Consider the following 20,181-nt stretch of genomic DNA (forward strand, 5'->3'; position numbering starts at 1 on the left):
GAGCCTCCTGTTCTCCTTTCAGCTGCGGAATACCCTCCCTCCCAGCAAGCTATCTGCTTATCGTCAGTGAGTCCCTCATCGCTATTACCAATGACATCTTTTTCTATCTGTTGGAATCCATATTTCTTCTTTTATGAAATGTTTACTGTTCTTTCACTTATTCAACAAGTATTTATTGATTTATTTCATTGAGTGTAAGACATTCATTGATTCAATAACAGCTTTTCAGAAAAAAATTACATAAGTGTGCATGAAAATAGCGGAGTTAAAATTTTTTATTTCTTTTCTAGCTTTTTTTTTTTTTTGCCGCTCCACATGCCTTGTAGGATCTTAGTTCCCTGACCAGGGATCGAACCTGTGCCCCCTGCAGTGGAAGGGTGAAGTCCTAACCACTGGACCACCAGGGAATTCCAAAAACTTTTTATTTCTATTTGGACTTTGATGCACAGAATTGAGAAGACTTATTTTTAATTTATGGCAGCATATATTTATCCTGACACAATGACCCACCACACTGCTCTTCACCTTCACAGTCCAAGTTTAAGTTTAATCCATATTCACCAACTGATTTAAATGACCCTTGGCCACTTGCAGTTGTTCACTACTTGTATTGGCATGCTTGTCAAAGCCTCCACATAATTTGCTTCGACAACTTTAAGGTTGAGGGTATAATCTTGAGGATAGAAATTTTATCTTTGGTTTAATTACTTTCTACTGCAAGTTAAGCAGCTTCTGTTGAAAGCCAGCTGAAAGCTATTAATACCTTTGTCAAAAACATATGTTTTGGGGTACAGTCATTCTCTTTCATGACTCTTGAATGACTTCACATCGACATCTCCTCAGTTTGACTTATTTTAGGATACTTAGCAACTTCTTCTGCCTTTGTCACGTGACAGGCCATCTTCTGGACACTCAACAAATTTCTAGTTCAATGGTGAATCAATGTTTTTCTTTTTTAAAATTATTTTTAATTAATTTTTATTGGAGTATAGTTGATTTACAATGTTGTGTTAGTTCCTGCTGTACAGCAAAGTGAATCAGTTATACATTTACGTTTATCCACTCTTTTTAAAATTCTTTTCCCATGTACGTCATTACAGAGTATTGAGAAGCATTCCCTGTGCTATACAGCAGGTCCTTATTAGTTATCTATTTTATATATAGTAGTGTGTATATGTCGATCCCAATCTCCCAATTTATCCCTCCTCCCCGTTTTTCGTTTTTATTAGCTATCTAGTAGATACAAAATTAAAATTTTAAGTTACACGTAAAATATAAACAGTAACTTAAATTCATTAAATAGCTGTGTACCCATGAGCCTTTTTAAGATAGAGAACATTTCCATTACCTTTGAAGTGCCCTGTGTGTCCCTCCCCAATTCCATCATTTTAACACTTAACGTGAAGTTTGTGCATCTTGTCTCTCGGTTCTTGTCAGAGTTCTACCAATTATGTATGCACCTCTAAACAATATGTCCATGAGATTAGCATGTTTTGGAATTTTATATAATGGAATTATGCTGCAATGAATCATTTTGTGATTTGCTCCCTGAGGTTGAGCCCCCTTGTTGTGTCAGCTGTTTCCAATTATTTTCACAGCTCTTTTGTATTTGATTATTTATGAATATACCTAAGTCTAGGTTTACATTTGACTGTATGGGCGTTTGTTTTTTTCCCTCAGTTCTTCGTGTGTACAAACAGTGACACTATAAACATTATTTGGTTTACTTGTGCAGATGCGCAAGTGTTTCTCCAGGGTCACACATATTCTCCAGAGATGATGTGTATCTTCAAGTTTACCGGACAATGCCAAATTTATTTTACAAAATTATTTTAAATCATTTTACAAAATTATTTCATAATTTTGATTGTACCAAGCGATACTTTCATCAGCAGTGATTAATACAGGAGCAGAGAAACACACAGACACACACGCACACATCTTGCACTCACACCAGACACTAAACACGCGCACAGATTCACACAGAGATCCACGTATGTGCACCAGCCACGGCCTTGTACATAATGCACACTGACACACACAGATCCACAAACGTGCACCACGCACGCACACTCTGCACAATCACTCTCACAACACCCCACTCACAGACACACAAAACGACGCCCCGCTCTCAACGCCCGCACGCACGCAGCCCACGTACTCACGCGCAAGCCCCCTCACGTGACCCAGCCAGGAGGCGTGGTCTCCGCCACCCGCGACTGAGGAGTCTTGTCCCGGCCGCGCCGCCGTCGGACGCCAGGTGTCGGGGGTTAAGGCGGCGTTGGCGGTGGCGTTTTTTTCTACCCGGAAACTACGACTGCCGGACCCGGACACCAATCCGTGTCGCGGTGGCGCGAGCCTGACTGGCTTCTGGTCCTCGCGTCGGCCCCGCGGAGCCGGCGCGGCGGGGAGGATGGTGCCGAGCGGCCCCGGGCCCGCCGTGCGCCGCCGCGAGTGAGCTCCGAGCGGCCGCGGGCGTCCGGCGAGCAGCTGGCCCGGCCGGGCCCGGGGCGCGCCGCTGCCCGCCGGGGCGGGGTGAGCCGGGGCGGGCGGCCCGGGGTCGGGGCTCGGCCGCGGCCGACCCGTGGCCGGGAGGGGACGAGCTGGCCGGGTTTCTCCCTCGCATCTCGGGCTGCAGCCCCTGCCCCAGCCACCGGTGGGGGTTGCCCGGGTCTGGCCTGCGCTGTGGCCTCGGCCTGGTCCCCCGCCACCGGGGTTTGTCCACTCGCGTCCCCGGAGCCGGAGTTCCCTGGCCGCCCTCGAGATGGCGGGGCTTCCCCCGTCTGGAGCAGAGGCCTGGATAATTTGGGTTTGGCACGGGGAACGTGTTGGTAGTTTGCCATTTTTGAGTTTGGGTTGGGTTTGCGTTACTCTCCGTTTGCAAAGGATACACATCTCAGAAAGGAGATAGGAGGGAGAGACTTGCGTATGTACAGACACTTAAAATGAAATAGTGGTAATTTTTGTGTCAAGCTTGCTAAGTTTCCAGAGGTGGGGTGGATTATCATCTTCACTCATATTTTAATAAACTAAATTGTGTGGCGTCAAGATAATCTAGCGGCACGTAGTTGTACTTCCCTTGATAGGCACCACCCGGAATAAATCTACGCCTGTTGTGCTGTTTTGAATTGTGCAAACACCATAACCGGTGGACAGCTGGTGAGGGGGCCTTTGTTGAAAAATCCGACGTCTGTAGTTTAGTTCTCAACTAGCAGATGACAGCCTTGGCTGAGTGTTGAATGATGAGCTTCTTTGCGGTCTGCTTGAAAGCAGGAAAGCTCCTGAATTGCTACTTTCCCGACTCAGGTGAGCCCACTCTGGGAGGTGGCAGGAGGAACTCCAGGGTTGGTGATGACTGTTGGTTTGTCCCTATAGCCTTCTTTTTGGTCAGCTTGGCGTCTGAGCATTTGTATCCCATCTGTAGATGAATGCTCCATCATTGCTTGCTGGTGTGAGTACCTTCCTGCTCCCTCATTTCATTTCAGGATTCTCAAAGGAAATGGACCTGTTGTGCAGTCATACTTCATGATTCCAAGCCTATTTATTCTCCAGGAGTAAGGAGGCAGTGGGTTGACTTTCTAGTAAAGGTCCGGGAAGAATTTCTGTGACCTAATTGAGATGGACTGGAATCAGGGCTGCCACTGGCCTCTGGGTACTAAGGTCACAGATGCTGATTGAGCGCACCTGCTTTGTTGGGGCCGTAGCTGCAGCTACTGCAGGGAAGCGAGACACACCTAAGTGCAAATACAGTTTCTGCCCGCAAGGAACTTAGAGAATGCAATAGGCTGTAAGATGTGGCAGGACTAAAGTGTCGTATGGAGATACCAGCTATTAAGGATTTTCTTCTGATTAGGATCAGAAAAGGCTTCATAAAGGAAGTAACTTTTGAGGTGGACCTCGAAGGATTGGGAGGATTTGGGTCATTCAGAATTAGCTGGGAAGTGAAAAAGCTCGGGTCAGTTGGTGGAAGGGCACCTAGTCTAGGAACTGGGCAGTAGATGCCTGGAAGTACTGACAGAGGCAGCTGCTTAAGGGTTAAGTGCTTTTCTAAGACAGAAAACACATGCTACCCAATCTGGCTTCTGGTGGATTTCTGGGTTCTAGAGAATTGTTTTCATTTGGTGAGTTTGTCTTGTTCTGTTAAACAGCCAATGACACAAAGCAGTGCTTAGCTTACTTTAAAGACAATGAAAAAGAGGCTGATTGTAATTCCTGTCTGGTGTTAACAATCAGGAAATTAAATTTGCTGTCTGCAAGTTGTTTCAGTGCCTGTGTTTAGTGTGCAGGAGCACAGCTCCAGTACCATCTCTGCTACTCTGGCTGCAGCCAAGTGTTAAATGGCAGGCTCTTAGCCGTCTCCTGAGGGTTTTTAATGACATCTAGTTCACTTCACAGAGATGCTGTTTGTTTCTATTACCCAGTTGTTGAAGAACCTTTGAAGCTGTTTAAACGGGACGCCATGTAATTGCTCTGGAACATTATGATTAGTCCTAGGACCTCACTGGCTTCAACTCTAGCTTTTCTCTGAACATGCTCAGGACCATGTTAACTTTTTCATGCTTCTTTTTGACTCTTGTTCCCTCTCTACCCACTGCTCTGTCTCCTCCTTATTATAGACAAGTGTCTAAAAAAGGGTGGTCCTAATAGGCATGGCAGATCTATGGGATGTTTTTGTCAAATAATATTGCCATGTAAGAGGGCTTTAGAATTAAAAAAAATTTTTTTTCACTACAACATTCCAATTAAAATGAAAAAAAGGAAATGGAGGAAAGATACGGTTTTTAGCAAATGGAATTTCCGTGTAGGATTTGTTCTGATAAACATAGAAATCCTTAAATTATCTTTTCCATACAGAAAATAAATTTGACCAGGGATCTACAGCTCGTTCTGTGTATAATTGTATACCTAAGTGTAGTCCTGGGGACTATAGAACAATGTTTGGTGATGATAGTTTGCAAAGGGCTGTCATTTGTCATTTGGACTTTTGTGCTGTTTGTTTAAAAATGCTGTTTTCAGAACATCTCCCAGTCTTTACACTGAGTTTGGATGTTATAGTTTCATATTGAGCTTTTAGTGTTCGTTTAATCTTGTCATCACTCATATTTGTTTTCTTAAGTATCTGTTAATTAAACCCCAGATCATTACATCTTAATATGGGGATACTTTTAATTTGGTTTTTAAGTAGGTCAGCAATTAAAAAAAACGAAGAAAAAAGAAATTATTTTCAATTTCGGGACTAAGATGAACTTATTTGTTAAAAGGAGAGAGGGAACATGTTGAAAGTTCCCATGATTTTATATCATGATTTTGCAAATGGAGCAATGTATTAATTAGTTGTAAGTGAGTAGAAATACAGCCAAAGTCTGAATTTTGGAAATAAGTCCAAATTTCATGGAAATAAGTCCATGAAATTATTATCAGCCCATGTTGTTCCTTTTCCTTTTGTCTTTGAGTACCAATGTTGCCTAAAATGCATGTTTAGCGACTAAAACTTTATGCTTTCTGTTATAATTTCTCTTTTGATCATTTAAACTTGTTGAGTGAAACAAGTGTTTGAAAGTCTCTCTGCACTGTGAGTTGTATTAGATTAACAAACAAGAAACCATTGGCAGGAGATTCCACTTGTCTTTGCTTTATACCCTGATGAGGGTGCTGAGGTGGGAGTTGCCTTACTGAAGAGATGGGAAATAAGGTAACCTCAGAAAAATCCATTTTAATTGTGCTTATATTGAAGTCGGTGACTAAAATACACTATCCATGGCATGTGAATTTTTTTTTTTTTTTTTTCTATCTGGCATTGGACTTGAAACCTACTTATCAATCCTGGTATTGTGATTGATGGCACAGCTTGGGGTGTAAGTCAGAGTCTTAATTACTTACTGCCACTTTTTTGTAGTATAACCTTGTATAAATTACTTAACCTCTTTTGACTCAGTTTCCTCTTCGGTAAAATGAGGATAGTAATACCTACTTAGCAGTGTTGTGAAGATTAGAACATATGACGTGTGTAAAGCACTTGGCATGGGGCCTGGCCCACAGCACATTTTAAATGGTGGCTGTTAAAAATGATACTCTTTCCTTAGCCCCTAATGAGAGGGGTTTCTGCTTACATCACTGTTGATGTCTTAATTACAAAATTGTATGCATACTTTTCAGTGTTCATCTCATTTGATGGGGTTGACTCTATTCAGACTCATAACGTTTACTGGGAGGCAGTAGAGCACTTAGTGGTTAATGCACGGGCTCTGGAGGCCGACTAGGTTTGAATCCAGGTTCGTTTAGGACCTTGGGTAGCTTAGGTAACTTCCTTACGCCTGAATTTGCTCACCTGTAAAATGCAGATGTTGTGAGGACCATATGAAATGTGCAGAACTCTTAGAACAGCGTGCCTCGTTCACAAAAGTGGGCGGTAGTGTAAGACATTACTGGCAAGCACCTTCCCGGTGCCGGGCACTGCCCGAGGTAGGAGGGTGCAGAAACGGCGTCACGGAGATGAGAGAGCACAGGGGCAGGACACATTTGGGGTTCAGTTTGGCTGAAGGAGGCCGTGGGGCTGGAGCAAAAGCTGCTGTTGAGAGACACTGCAGCGATGGGCGCGACAGGGCTGGTGACGGATAACCGTTCGGTTGTAGGAGAGAGAGTCCAGAATGGGTGCCAGGGGTCCCTGGGTAGAAAGCTCTGTCTTTCTTTATAAGGAGGAGCTGATTTGGGGATTTTGGATGAGTTTTGGCCTTGGTGGTTCAGGTGCCTGTGGGTCATCTGCATGGAGTGTTGGGTAGGTAGATGTTTCCATCTGGAGTGAGGGGGTAGGTGAAATTGATAGGAAGCCGAGAATGAGTGTGTCCACCTTGAGCAGAGGCCCAGCTGGAGCCCACGGGGAGCCTCAACTTTTGAAGAAGAGTGAGAAGGAATGGTGGCCAGACGAGTGAAAGGGTGGCCGGGAGAGTGATGTCCCGGAAGCCGGAAGGTGGTGTGGCCCTCGGTGTGCAGTGCCGCAGAGGGGTAAGAAAGGACCGAAACCCAGACTTTGGCTTTAGCATTGAGACCTTAGTGGAGACCTTGAAGTTCTCCTTCGACTTTCTTACTCCGCGTTTGCCTCTTTGAAGGTCTTTTCCGTCTACACTCGCTGTGTGGTGGGGGAGGGAGGGTGGTTTCTCCTCAGTGCTGGATAGCTGGGTGTTGAGATCGCCCAGGGTCTCTCTGATACCATCCCGTGTCCTCATCTCTGCTGAGTCTTGGATAATCCGGCATCGCATCCATTAATGTTCTTTATTAGGCTCAGGGTTTACAATCCCCAGCCTTAAAGCCCTCTGAATATCTCAAACATCACAGGATATTTGGGAAATGCTACTTTAATTTTTACATTCAAAATGGGCCTCTCCCACATCAAGGCGAGTTCCTGCTATTCTCTCTTAGCACAAGACCAGTGTATTTCCTGCAGTGGATATTAGAGCAAGCTTGCCTCTCTCATCCTCCCCTCTCGGTCCCCCTGTGGTGTTCTTCCACCACTTCCCTGACTCCTAGTCTCTTCAGAACTTTGAAAAGGGCATGACTTTATAGGAGAGCTTTAAGGAATTTCTCATTTAGCCTAAGGTGGAAAATCCAGTTTAATAAGATGAATGGTGGTTTTGTTGTTCATGTGAAGTGAACTTTTTCATTTGGGTCACAAGTAGTGGTTTAGTGTATCTTAGAATAAGTTAGGAACTATTTAGGAAATATCATCTGGGAGTGTGGAATCCCCATCCTGTCCAGAGATTCTAGTTGTAAACTTGGACAAGTCAGCATGTGGTACACTTTAAAGTTCGTGGGCTCTGGAGAGGGAGAGAGACACATGAAGGACTCATGTGTCTGGCATAATGAATGTTAATTTACTTCCTTTCTAATAAAATATTATAATCAAATTCCAAAATTATACATTTCTGCCTTCACTGGTCCCTTGGGAGGCCTTCCTCTTTTACTGGCTCCTTCTCTGCTTACAGATATGTTTGTTTCCTCACTTCTCGTGACCCCACTGTCCCTCCTGCCTCCCATTTGAACCAGTGATGTTCCGCTGTTGCCTCTGTTTCCCCTCCCCTGTTATCATCTCCTTACTGTCTGACTTCCGCCTCCTGCCAGAGTGAGGTTTCAGAGGTCACCAGTGATCTTGCCAGGTGGAGAATTGTGATTAGGCAAGCGCGGGTTTGCCTGAGTACTTTTTATAGCACAGAGGGGCCTAGAGACCCTTTCTTTGTACTCCTCACGCTTGGTCACTTCCCAGCAATATTTGGCTGATACCTCTTCCTTCTTGAAACTCTTCTCCCCTGCCTTGCAGGACCCCCTCCCCGTCCTGGGCACCCGTTTGGCTCGTGGTTACCCCTACACCCCATGCCCTCGCAACCTCTGCCCTAATGGGGGCACCTACGCTTGTCTGGAGAAGCTGTGTGCACCACCTGCCCCGGGAGCGTGCAGCACTGGATTATCTGGAGGAGTCTAGTCAGTGTTCTTTCTCATTTTATTTTTGGTTTCTCACAGATCCAAGTACAAATCACTGCAAGTTAAGCTTTGCCTTTCTTTAGCACCAGGACGTATTAAAGGATTGTCCTGTTTTCTATTTATTTTTTTTTCTAGGTCGGTTTAAGAAATCACTTGTTTCTTTTTTTTCTTTTTTCCCCCCCTGTATATTGCCTTTATTAATGAAGAAAATGAATGGAATTAAGATTTAATGAAGTTTTATTTGGGCCACAAGACCAGCAGGATCAATGGAAGATTATTTATAAATTTTATTGTTAGAAATTACTGCAGAGGAAATACATATTCATGATGGAAACGTTAAAAAAAGAAAAGACATATGTAATCTCACCAGCTAGAGATAACCATCCCTGTTTACATTTGAGGGTACGTTATGTCTTTTTTTCCCATGTAAGTGCTTGTGTAGCTCTCACACATTAAAAACCTGAAATACCCTCATTTTGTGTATTTTAGATCCTGTGTTTTTTTAACAGCTACATAGTTTTCCTACTGGTGATATATTATACTTGAACCATTTCCCTACTATTGTGGGATATCTAGTTTTCCAGTTTTTACTATTTTATACACTCCTGAGATAACCATCTTAGTAGTTAAGTCTTTGTTTTCAGCCGTGGGTGTCTTCTCAGGTGAACTTTTAGAGGCAGAATCACAGAAGTAAGAGTGCGCTAAGTGTTAGTGCTCTTGGTATGTGTGGCCAGGTTGGTCTCTAGAAAGTTTGTAATAGTCTCCCCTCCCCTTTTTAGGATCTCCTAACTTGTGGGTTGCTTGAGTTAACTCTCGAATAATCTTAGTATTGCCTTTTGCTTACTTGAATTGCAACCTGATGTTTAGTGTTGTCATTGAACTAGTCTCAGAGCTCTAGGTACTGAGTCGATGGACTTCAGTTGTGTGCTCTCACACACTTGTGAAATCGCCTTTGGCCGTGTTCTGTGTACCTTAAATCCCTAGACTTTCCAGAGAGGCAGCTTCACAGCCCTGGTCATTTCTTACCTTTATCCTGGTGAAAGTCTCCAATTGGAGTTGGGATGAATGAATATAGGGGAGGGAGGTCGGATATTGTGCCTTCTCTCCATCCACTTTTCTTCTCCCCATAGAGCTTAACTTATTTTTTAATTAAAAGTGACATTTACTGTTGAGAAGATTACAGAAATTTTCTTGTAATTCTTTGCAGGGAAAATACATTTGTTTAGCTCTTGTTAATTTCATATTTGAAAACACTTGTAAATGGTGGAAAGGAATTTTATGTTTATGAAATATTTGGACTTTTAATAGTTTTACTAAAAAAAAACGAAAATGCTTTTACTTTTTTTTTTAAGAAATATGTGCTGTGCTAGTTTTTTGTTTTTTTAACTTTTGGGTTTATTTATTTATTTATGGCTGTGTTGGGTCTTCGTTTCTGTGCAAGGGCTTTCTCTAGTTGTGGCAAGTGGGGGCCACTCTTCATCGCGGTGCGCGGGCCTCTCATTATCGCAGCCTCTCTTGTTGTGGAGCACAGGCTCCAGACGCGCAGGCTCAGTAGTTGTGGCTCACGGGCCCAGTTGCTCCGCGGCATGTGGGATCTTCCCAGACCAGGGCTCGAAGCCGTGTCCCCTGCATTGGCAGGCGGATTCTCAACCACTGCGCCACCAGGGAAGCCCTGCTTTTACTTTTTAAGTGAATACAATTGGCCTCCTCTAGAACTTTCCCTAATTAAATTGGCTTATGTTGACATTGCTTGCTAATTTGTGGGTATTTATGTTGATATATATATATATAGATAGATATATATATCTATCTATATATATATGTTTAAATTCTAGTGTGACATGGTTTTAACGACCGTTAGTTTTATCTAGAAGGGAATTCAGATTTTTTTGCTTTTCTAAATGTTTCATAATTGTAGTTCCACGTGGAGAATAGTTCCTATTTATATATGATTCAGATTTTGTTGTCTTTCTTAATAAATGGAACTGTAATTTACTGTTGATGTTTTTGTTTCTGAAGCCTATTAATCTTTTTTATTTTATTTTTTAATTGAAGTATAGTCGATATACAGTATTAGTTTCAGGTGTACAACACAGTGATTCAATACTTTATAGATTATACTCCATTTAAAGTTCTTATAAAATATTGGCTGTATCCCCTGTGCTGTACATTACATCTTTGTAGCTTATTTATACATAGTGGTTTGTACCTCTTAACCCCCTACTGCTATCTTGCCCCACCCCCCCTTCCCTCTCCCCACTGGTAACCACTAGTTGGTTCGCTATATCTGTGAGTCTGTTTCTGTTTTGTTATATTTGTTTGCTCCATTTTTCAGGTTCCACATATAAGTGATAACATACAGTATTTGTCTTTCTCTGTCTGACTTATTTCACTAAGCATAATACCCTCCAGGTCCATCCATGTTGTTGCAAATGGCAAGATTCATTCTTTTTTATGGCTGAGTAATATTCCATTGTATATATGGAATATCTTCTTTATTCGTTCATCTGTTGATGGACACTTAGGACACATGTTGCTTCCATGTCCTGGCTGTTGTAAATAGTGCTAATATGAACATTGGGGTGCATGTATCTTTTTTAATTATTGTTTTCATTTTCTTCAGATATATACCAGAAGTGGAATTACTGGATCATATTGGTAGTTCTATTTTTAGTTTTTTTGAGGAACTTCCATACTGTTTTCCATAGTGACTACACCAATTTACATTCCCACCAACAGTGTACGAGGGTTCCGTTTTTTCCACATCCTTGTCAGCATTTTTTTTATTCTTATTTATTTGGCTACCTCGGGTCTTAGTTGTGGCACGTGGGATCTTTCACTGTGGTGTGTTGGCCCTTTGTTGCGGTGTGTGGGCTTCTCTCTAGTTGGTGGCGCACAAGCTCCAGATTACGTGGGCTCAGTAGTTGTGGCATGCAGGCTCTCTAGTCGTGGCGTGCTGGCTCTAGAGCGCGCAGGCTTGGTTGCCCCGCGACATGTGGGATCTTACTTCCCTGTCTAGAGATCAGACCCGCATCCCCTGCATTGGAAGGCGGATTCTTAACCACTGGACTACCAGGGAAGTTCCCATCCTTGCCAGCATTTGTTATTTGAATCCTATTTAATGAATAGAGAGTTCCTATTGTTCAACATCCTTGCCAGTATTTGGTATTGTCAGTATGCTGGGTTTTGGCCTTTCTAATAAGTGTGTCATGGTATCTTGTTTTAATTTGCATTTCCTGATGACATGTGATTTGGGAGCATCTTTTCGTATGCTTATTTGCCATCTGAAAATCTTCTTTGTTTAAGTGTCTGTTAAGCTCTTTGGCTAATTTTTAAAATGTGTTGTTTATTTTCTTATTGTTGAGTTTTTTTTTTGTTTTTTTTTTCACACACACACACTGTATTTTATTTTTACAAGAGATAAATAGACTGACACCAAGCATTGTACATGGATGACCACAACAAAAGCAACAATGATTGCAGTTACCAAACATGAAACACACTCATACTATGTCATAATATTGACATTCAGTCCAGTAATCCTCCACTGTAACAGCTCCTTTACTTTGCAGTGAAAATTGATTTGTATATTCTTTGCCTCTGAGTCCTTGTGGGATTTTTTTTTTTAAATTCAGACAGAAAGTCACAAAAATTATACTCATCCTCATCAGTTCACTCAGTCCCATGTAATTCATTTTTTTTTTCATCTTGATATTTTGTTACCACTTTTATGAGTTCATCAGTTTTTCATTAGAGTTCTGAAAATGCTTGTTCATTCAGTTCAGCAGTACAGTCAGTTACCAGAAACCTGTACTTGTCAGAGTCTTTTCCATGAATTTCTTGAAGATGAAACCCTTTTATAGGAACATATTTGCAAAATCATCAGAGTACACCCAGAACTGTCTGTAAATGACAAGAGACTTAAAAATGACCACGGTTAAAGATTTGATGAAAGTTCATAATAATGCAGTTGACAAGAAAATTAGTTATTTCTGAGATATACATTTTAAAGTAATAACTAGGATTATTACTTATAACATTATACCAGAACATATAAGATTTTTAGAAATTTCATGTAATGTCTGAAACATTTATATTAACATATTTCCATACATATTTCCATACAAATACAAATATAAGATTTTTAGAAATTTCATGTAATGTCTGAAACATTTATATTAACATATTTCCATACATATTTCCATACAAATACAAATATAAGATTTTTAGAAATTTCATGTAATGTCTGAAACATTTATATTAACATATTTCCATACATATTTCCATACAAATACAAATATAAGATTTTTAGAAATTTCATGTAATGTCTGAAACATTTATATTAACATATTTCCATACAAATAACCCAATGAAAGTTTAGTATTAGTTGTTTTGTTTGTTTTTTTATACTGCAGGTTCTTATTAGGCATCAATTTTATACTGTTGAGTTTTTTTTAATTTATTTTATTTATGGCTGTGTTGGGTCTTCGTTTCTGCACGAGGGCTTTCTCTAGTTGCGGTGAGCGGGGGCCACTCTTCATCGCGGTGCGCGGGCCTCTCGCTATCGCGGCCTCTCTTGTTGCGGAGCACAGGCTCCAGACGCGCAGGCTCAGCAACTGTGGCTCACGGGCCCAGCCGCTCCGCGGCATGTGGGATCTTCCCAGACCAGGGCTCGAACCTGTGTCCCCTGCATTGGCAGGCGGATTCTCAACCACTGCGCCACCAGGGAAGCCCCCTTATTGTTGAGTTTTAATAGTTCTTTGTATGTTTTGGAGAACAGTCCTTTATCAGATGTCTTTTGCAAATATTTGCTCCCAGTCTGTGCTTATTTTCTCATTCTCTTAACAGTGTCTTTTGTAGAGCAGAAATTCTTAATTTTAATGAAGTCCAGCTTACCACTTCCTTCTTTCATGGATGGTGCCTTTGGTGTCCTTATCTAAAAAGTCATCACCAAACTCAAGGTTTTCCCCAATGTTACTTTCTAGGAGTTTTATAGTTTTGCATTTTACAGTCAGGTCTGTGATCCATTTTGAGTTCTTTTTTGTTGAGAGTATAAGGTGTGTGTCTAGATTTATTTTTTTGCATGTGGATGTCCAGTTGTTCCAGCACTATTTGTTGAAAGACTTGTCTTTTGCTTCTTTGTCAAAGATCACCTGACTATATTTATGTTGGTCTATTTCTGGGCTCTCTATTCTGTTTCTTTGATGTATCTGTCTGTTCTTTTGCCAATCAAAACCTCACTGTCTTGATTATTGTAGCTTTATAGTAAGTCTTGAAGTCAAATACAGTCAGTCCTCCCACTTTGTTCTTCTCCTTCAGTATTGACTATTCTGGTTCTTTTATCTCTCCGTATAAACTTAAGAAGATGTTTGTTGATATCCACAAAATAACGCGCTGGGATTTTGATTGGGATTGTGTTGAACCTGTAGGTCAAGTTGGGAGGAACTAACATCTTGACATACTGAGTTGTTGTATCCATGAACATGAAATATCTCTCCATTTATTTAGTTCTTTGATTTTGTTCATGAGAGTTTTGTAGTTTTCCTCATATAGATCTTGTACACATTTGTTAGATTTATACTTAAGTATTTTATGGAGGAGTGCTAATATAAATGATACAGTGTTTTTAATTTCAAACTCAACTTGTTCCTTGCTAGTATATAGGAAAGCAATTGGCTTTTGTATATTAGCCTTGTATCCTGCAATCCTTGCTGAAATCACTTTCTAGATTATTTTTTAGTTTAAGTCTGTAACCTTGTATCCTGCAATCCTTGCGGAAATCACTTTCTAGATTATTTTTTAGTTTAAGTCTGGATTAATTGATTCATTCATTTAATGAACTTGCATTTTTAAATCACCTATTTTGTGTCTAGATATTGATAATATAGAGACGATAAGATGTTGTACCTGCCCTTGAGAGGCTTACAGCTTGGTTGGGAAGATAGATGTATACATAGGCAACTGCAGTAAGGTGTTTCATTCTGTGTGAGAAATTTTTGGAGTATAGTGGGGGCATAAAAGTGAAAGTGGTCACTTCTCCCTGAGGGGCTGGTGGGGGAGGGAAAAGTTTCATAGAGTAGGTAACCCTTCCTCTGAGCCTTGAAAGAGGGGAGTTGAAGTAGTAAGATGTGGTTCGTGATGGTCAGGAGGACCAGTGGACTCAAAGGCCTGAAGCTGTAATATTGTCTAATATGTTCTGGGAATTGCAAGCAGTTAGTCAAACCATTGAGAAGTAGACAAGACCTAGTTTATGGTGGATTGCCATTACAAGGAGCTTGGACTTTATCCCTAGGTCATTTGGAGCTCTGAGATAATTAAGCGGGACTTTATCCCTAGGTCATTTGGAGCTCTGAGATAATTAAGCAGTAATGTGATTAGATTTGCATTTGGAAAAATCACTCTTGACAGCATGTGAAGATGGATTATTTGACTGATAGCAGGAAGATCCAATTGAGACTTAGCAAATAGTTGCAAAAGAAGATGACGAGGGCCTGAACTAAGGGGAGTAGCAGAGGAGTGTGGAAGGGAAGAGTCAGAAGTAAGCGATGTTAAACAGAATCTTGGACTACCCTGGTGGCACAGTGGTTAAGAATCCGCCTGCCAATGCAGGGGACACGGGTTCAAGCCCTGGGAAGATCCCGCATGCCACGGAGCAACTAAGCCCGTGTGCCACAACTACTGAGCCTGTGCTCTAGAGCCTGTGAGCCACAACTACTGAAGCCCGCGCGCCTAGAGCCCGTGCTCCACAACAAGAGAAGCCACCGCAATGAGAAGCCCACGCACCACAACAAAGAGTAGCCCCTGCTCGCTGCAACTAGAGAAAACCCACGCGCAGCAATGAAGACCCAACGCAGACAAAAATAAAAAATATAAATTAAATTTATTTTTTTAAAAAATAGAATCTTTAGCACTTAGTAGTTACTTGGATATGGGGCAGAAGCAGTCTAGGATGTTTTCCAAAGTTCTAGATTGAGATGGGGAATACAGGAGGAAGAGTCAGATTAGGCAGGAATGCAGATTAGTTCAGTTTTGAACATGTTGTAGAATGTATAAGGATGTTCAGTGGGCACTTGGATATAGAGGTCGTAGGGCTGTAGAGACATGTAGAGGACTGATACAGTGATAGTCTCTGTCATCTTAACAAGAAGATAGGGCACAGTGGGTAGATCTGAGATGCATTTTGGAAAGAAAATCAACAAGATTTGCTGATGGATTAGATTGATGCTAAATGGTGAGGGAAAGTAATGCAGCTAAAGAAGGAGTATGTTGAGGGAAGTTTGTATTTTGAAATGCCTCCATTAAAAACAGAAAAATCCGAGATAAGATTCCAACTGAAGAGGTTAGAAAAACCAAACTGTGTTAACCCAAAGAAGGCAGATGGAGAAAAATAATTTTTTTAAAATGTAGAAATTACTGAAAAAGAAAAAAAAGAAATTATCTATATATAATCTATAAAACCAAATACTGGCTCTTTGAAAACACAAATACAATACAGCTCTGGTAAAACTGATTACAAGGAGAGAGGAGAAAACAAACACAAAAACATCTGTAATGAAAAAGAACATGACTACAAGTAAAAATTAAACAAATCACAAGATGATACTGTGCCAGAAATCTTAAAAAAATATATAAAACGGGCAATTTCCTAGAATAATACATCTTAACAAAATTGACTTACTAGAAATAGAAAACATAGACTTATTTTTAGAACATGAATAAAGAGTTAAGACAGCCCACCAAAATACAAAACTAGAGAAAAACTTGAGTCCAGATGGTTTTTTGGTCAAGGTCTATCAAGCTTCCCAGAAATAGAAGCAAATATGTTATACACATTGTTCTAGAAAATAGATGAGTGAATACATTCAATTAATCTTATGATACTAGAATGACTTAGTCATACAAGTAAAGGAGTATATACAGTCAAAGAGAGAATGATAATGGCTTATAATTTTTTTTTATCTCACTTGCGAATAGGTGTGGAAATTCAGGATAAAATTTAGCAAACATAAGTCAGCAATATAGTTTTAAAAGATCATGATTATATTAAGTTTATCCAAAGAATGCAAATGTGAGTCATCATGAAAAAAATCAGCTAACATAGTTCATATTAACAAATTAAAGGAGAAAACTTGATTGTTCGGAGGTTGCAGATAAAGCATTCATTAAAGTGTAACACTTATTTATAATGAAATTATCTTTGCAGACTTGAAGTAGAGGGTACTTTAACCTGGTGAGGAATTTCAGAAACCTTTAACATATGCCATATTTAATAGTGAAGCATTAGAAGCATTTGCTTTAAAGCCAGGAATGAGGCAAGGATTCCTATTGTTGCCGCTTCTAGTCATCATTTCACTGAAGGTTCTAGGCAAAGTAGTAAGAAAAAAAAAAAAATGAAATAAGTGTTGGAAAGAAACACTGTTATTGCTTGCAATATTTTATTTTTTAAATTTTTATTAGTGTACAGTTGATTTACAATGTTGCATTAGTTTCTGCTATACTACAGTGGGTTTTTTTTTTAATCTTTATTGGAGTATAATTGCTTCACAATACTGTGTTAGTTTCTGTTGTACACCACAGTGAATCACCCATATGCATACATATGTCCCCATATCCCCTCCCTCTTGAGCCTCCCTCCCATCCTCCCTGTCCCACCCCTCTAGGTCATCGCAAAGCCCCGAGCTGATCTCGCTGTGCTATGCTGCTGCTTCCCGCTAGCTAACTGTTGTACATTTGGTAGTGTATATATATCCATGCCACTCTCTCACTTTGTCCCAGCTTCCCCCTCCCACCCCATGTCCTCAAGTCCATTCTCTACGTCTACGTCTTTATTCCTGCCCTGCAACTGGGTTCATCAGTGCCTTTTTTTTTTTTTTTTTTTTTAGATTCCATATATATGCGTTAGCATACAGTATTTGTTTTTCTCTTTCTGACTCATTTCACTCTGTATGACAGACTCTAGGTCCATCCACCTCACTACAAATAACTCATTTCTTTTTATGGCTGAGTAGTATTCCATTGTATATATGTGCCACATCTTCTTTATTCATTCATCTGTCTATAGACATTTAGGTTGGTTCCATGTCCTGGCTATTGTAAATAGTGCTGCACTGGAACATTGTGGTACATGACTCTTTTTGAATTATGGTTTTCTCAGGGTATATGCCCAGTAGTGGGATTGCTGGGTCATATGGTAGTTCTATTTTTAGTTCTTTAAGGAACCTCCATAGTGTTCTCCATAGTGGCTGTATCAATTTACATTCCCACCAACAGTGCAGGAGGGTTCCCTTTTCACTACACCCTCTCCAGCATTTATTGTTTCTAGATTTTTTGATAATAGCCATTCTGACTGGTGTGAGGTAATACCTCATTGTAGTTTTGATTTGCATTTCTCTAATAATTAGTGATGTTGAGCAGCTTTTCATGTGCCTCTTGGCCATCTATATGTCTTCCTTGGTGAAATGTAGACATTTAGGTCTTCCGCCCATTTTTTAACTGGATTGTTTGTTTTTTTGATATTGAGCTCCATGAGCTGTTTGTATATTTTGGAGATTAATCCTTTGTTGTTTCATTTGCAAATATTTTCTCCCATTCTGAGGGTTGTCTTTTCGTCTTGTTTATGGTTTCCTTTGCTGTGCAAAAGCTTTTAAGTCCCATTTGTTTATTTTTGTTTTTATTTCCGTTACTCTAGGAGGTGGGTCAAAAAAGATCTTGCTGTGGTTTATGTCATAGAGTGTTTTTCCTATGTTTTCCTGTAAGAGTTATTGAAGAGGCTGTCTTTTCTCCATTGTATGTTCTTGCCTCCTTTGTCGTAAATTAGGTGACCATATGTGCGTGGGTTTATCTCTGGGCATTCTGTCCTGTACCATTGATCTATATTTCTGTTTCTGTGCCAGTACCATACTGTCTTGATTACTGTAGGTTTGTGGTATAGTTTGAAGTCAGGGAGCCTGATTCCTCTAACTCCGTTTTTCTTTCTCAAGATTGCTTTGGCTATTTGGGGTCTTTTGTGTTTCCATATGAATTGTAAAATTTTTTGTTCTAATTCTGTGAAGAATGCTGTTTGTAGTTTGATAGGGATTGCCTTGAATCTGTATATTGCTTTGGGCAGTATAGTCATTTTCACAATATTGATACTTCTAGTCAAAGAACATGGTATATTTCTCCATCTGTTTATGTCATCTTTGATTTCTTTAATCAGTGTTTTATAGTTTCCTGAATAAAGTCTTTCGCCTCCTTAGGCAGGTTTATTCCTAGGTATTTTATTGTTTTTGTTGTAATGGTAAATGGGATTGTTTCCTTAATTTCTCTTTCTGATTTTTTTGTTGTTGGTGTATAGGAATGCCAGAGGTTTCTGTGCATTAATTTTGTATCCTGCAACCTTACCAAATTCATTGATTAGTTCTAGTAGTTTTCTAGTGGCATCTTTAGGATCTTCTATGTATAGTATCATGTCATCCACAAACAGTGACAGTTTTACTTCTTCTTTTCCAATTTGGATTCCTTTTATTTCTTTTTCTTCTCTGATTGCCATGGCCAGGACTTCCAAAACTATGTTGAATAATAGTGGCGAGGGTGGACATCCTTGTCTTATTCCTGATCTTAGTGGAAATGCTTTCAGTTTTTTACCATTGAGAATGATGTTTGCTCTGGGTTTGTCATATATGGCCTTTATTATGTTGAGGTAGGTTCCCTCTATGCCCATTTTCTGGAGAGTTTTTATAATAAATGGGTGTTCAGTTTTGTCAAAAGTTTTTTCTGCATCTATTGAGATGATCGTATGGTTTTTTATTCCTTAATTTGTTAATGTGGTGTATCATATTGATTGACTTGAGTATATTGAAGAATCCTTGCATACCTGGGATAAATCCCACTTGATCATGGTGTATGATCCTTTTAATGTGTTATTGGATTCTGTTTGCTAGTATTTTGTTCAGGATTTTTGCATCTTTGTTCATCAGTGATACTGGTCTATAATTTTTTTTTTTAACTTTATTTTTGGCTGCATTGGGTCTTTGTTGCTGCACGTGGGCTTTCTCTAGTTGTGGCAAGTGGGAGCTACTCTTCGTTGCGGTGCACAGGCTTCTCATTGCAGTGGCTTCTCTTGTTGCGGAGCACAGGCTCTAGGAGCATAGGCTTCAGTAGTTGCAGCACGGGGGCTCAGTATTTGTGGCTCATGGGCTCTAGAGCGCAGGCTCAGTAGTTGTGGTGCACGGGCTTAGTTGCTCCATGGCATGTGGGATCTTCCCAGACCAGGGCTCGAACCCGTGTCCTCTGTATTGGCAGGCGGATTCTAAACCACTGCGCCACCAGGGAAGTCCCTATAATTTTCTTTTTTTGTGCTATCTTTTTCTGGTTTTGGTATCTGGGTGATGGTGGCTTTGTAGAATGAATTTGGGAGTGTTTCTCCCTGTGCAGTTTTTTGGAAGAGTTTGAGAAGGATCGGTGTTAGCTCTTCTCTAAATGTTTGATAGAATTCGCCTGTGAAGCCATCTGGTCCTGGACTTTTTTGTTTGTTGGAAGATTTTTAATTATGGTTTCAATTTCATTACTTGTGATAGGTCTGCTTATATTCTCTAATTCTTCCTGGTTCAATCTTGGAAAATTGTACCTTTCCAAGAATTTGTCCATTTCCTTGTGGTTGTGCATTTTATTGACATACAGTTGTTTGTAGTAGTCTCTTATAATCCTTTGTATTTCTGCAGTGTCAGT

The 20,181-nt window shown here is 40.3% G+C and overlaps 1 protein-coding gene across 4 annotated transcripts in view; it reads left to right on the forward strand.

Moving 5' to 3' along the window:
- Window positions 1-2,229: 2,229 nt before the first annotated feature.
- The window catches only part of TMEM248 (transmembrane protein 248), a 34,033-nt gene continuing 16,081 nt past the window's right edge, over window positions 2,230-20,181 (forward strand). The window contains exon 1 of one of the 4 annotated variants that reach the window (XM_036825558.1): window positions 2,230-2,260. The gene's annotated coding sequence lies outside the window, so the exon portion shown is untranslated. The other 3 variants (XM_036825554.1, XM_036825555.1, XM_036825557.1) reach the window with 3 other exon arrangements.

Source organism: Balaenoptera musculus, chromosome 15, assembly GCF_009873245.2.
Source record: "Balaenoptera musculus isolate JJ_BM4_2016_0621 chromosome 15, mBalMus1.pri.v3, whole genome shotgun sequence".
NCBI classification, from domain to species: domain Eukaryota; kingdom Metazoa; phylum Chordata; class Mammalia; order Artiodactyla; family Balaenopteridae; genus Balaenoptera; species Balaenoptera musculus.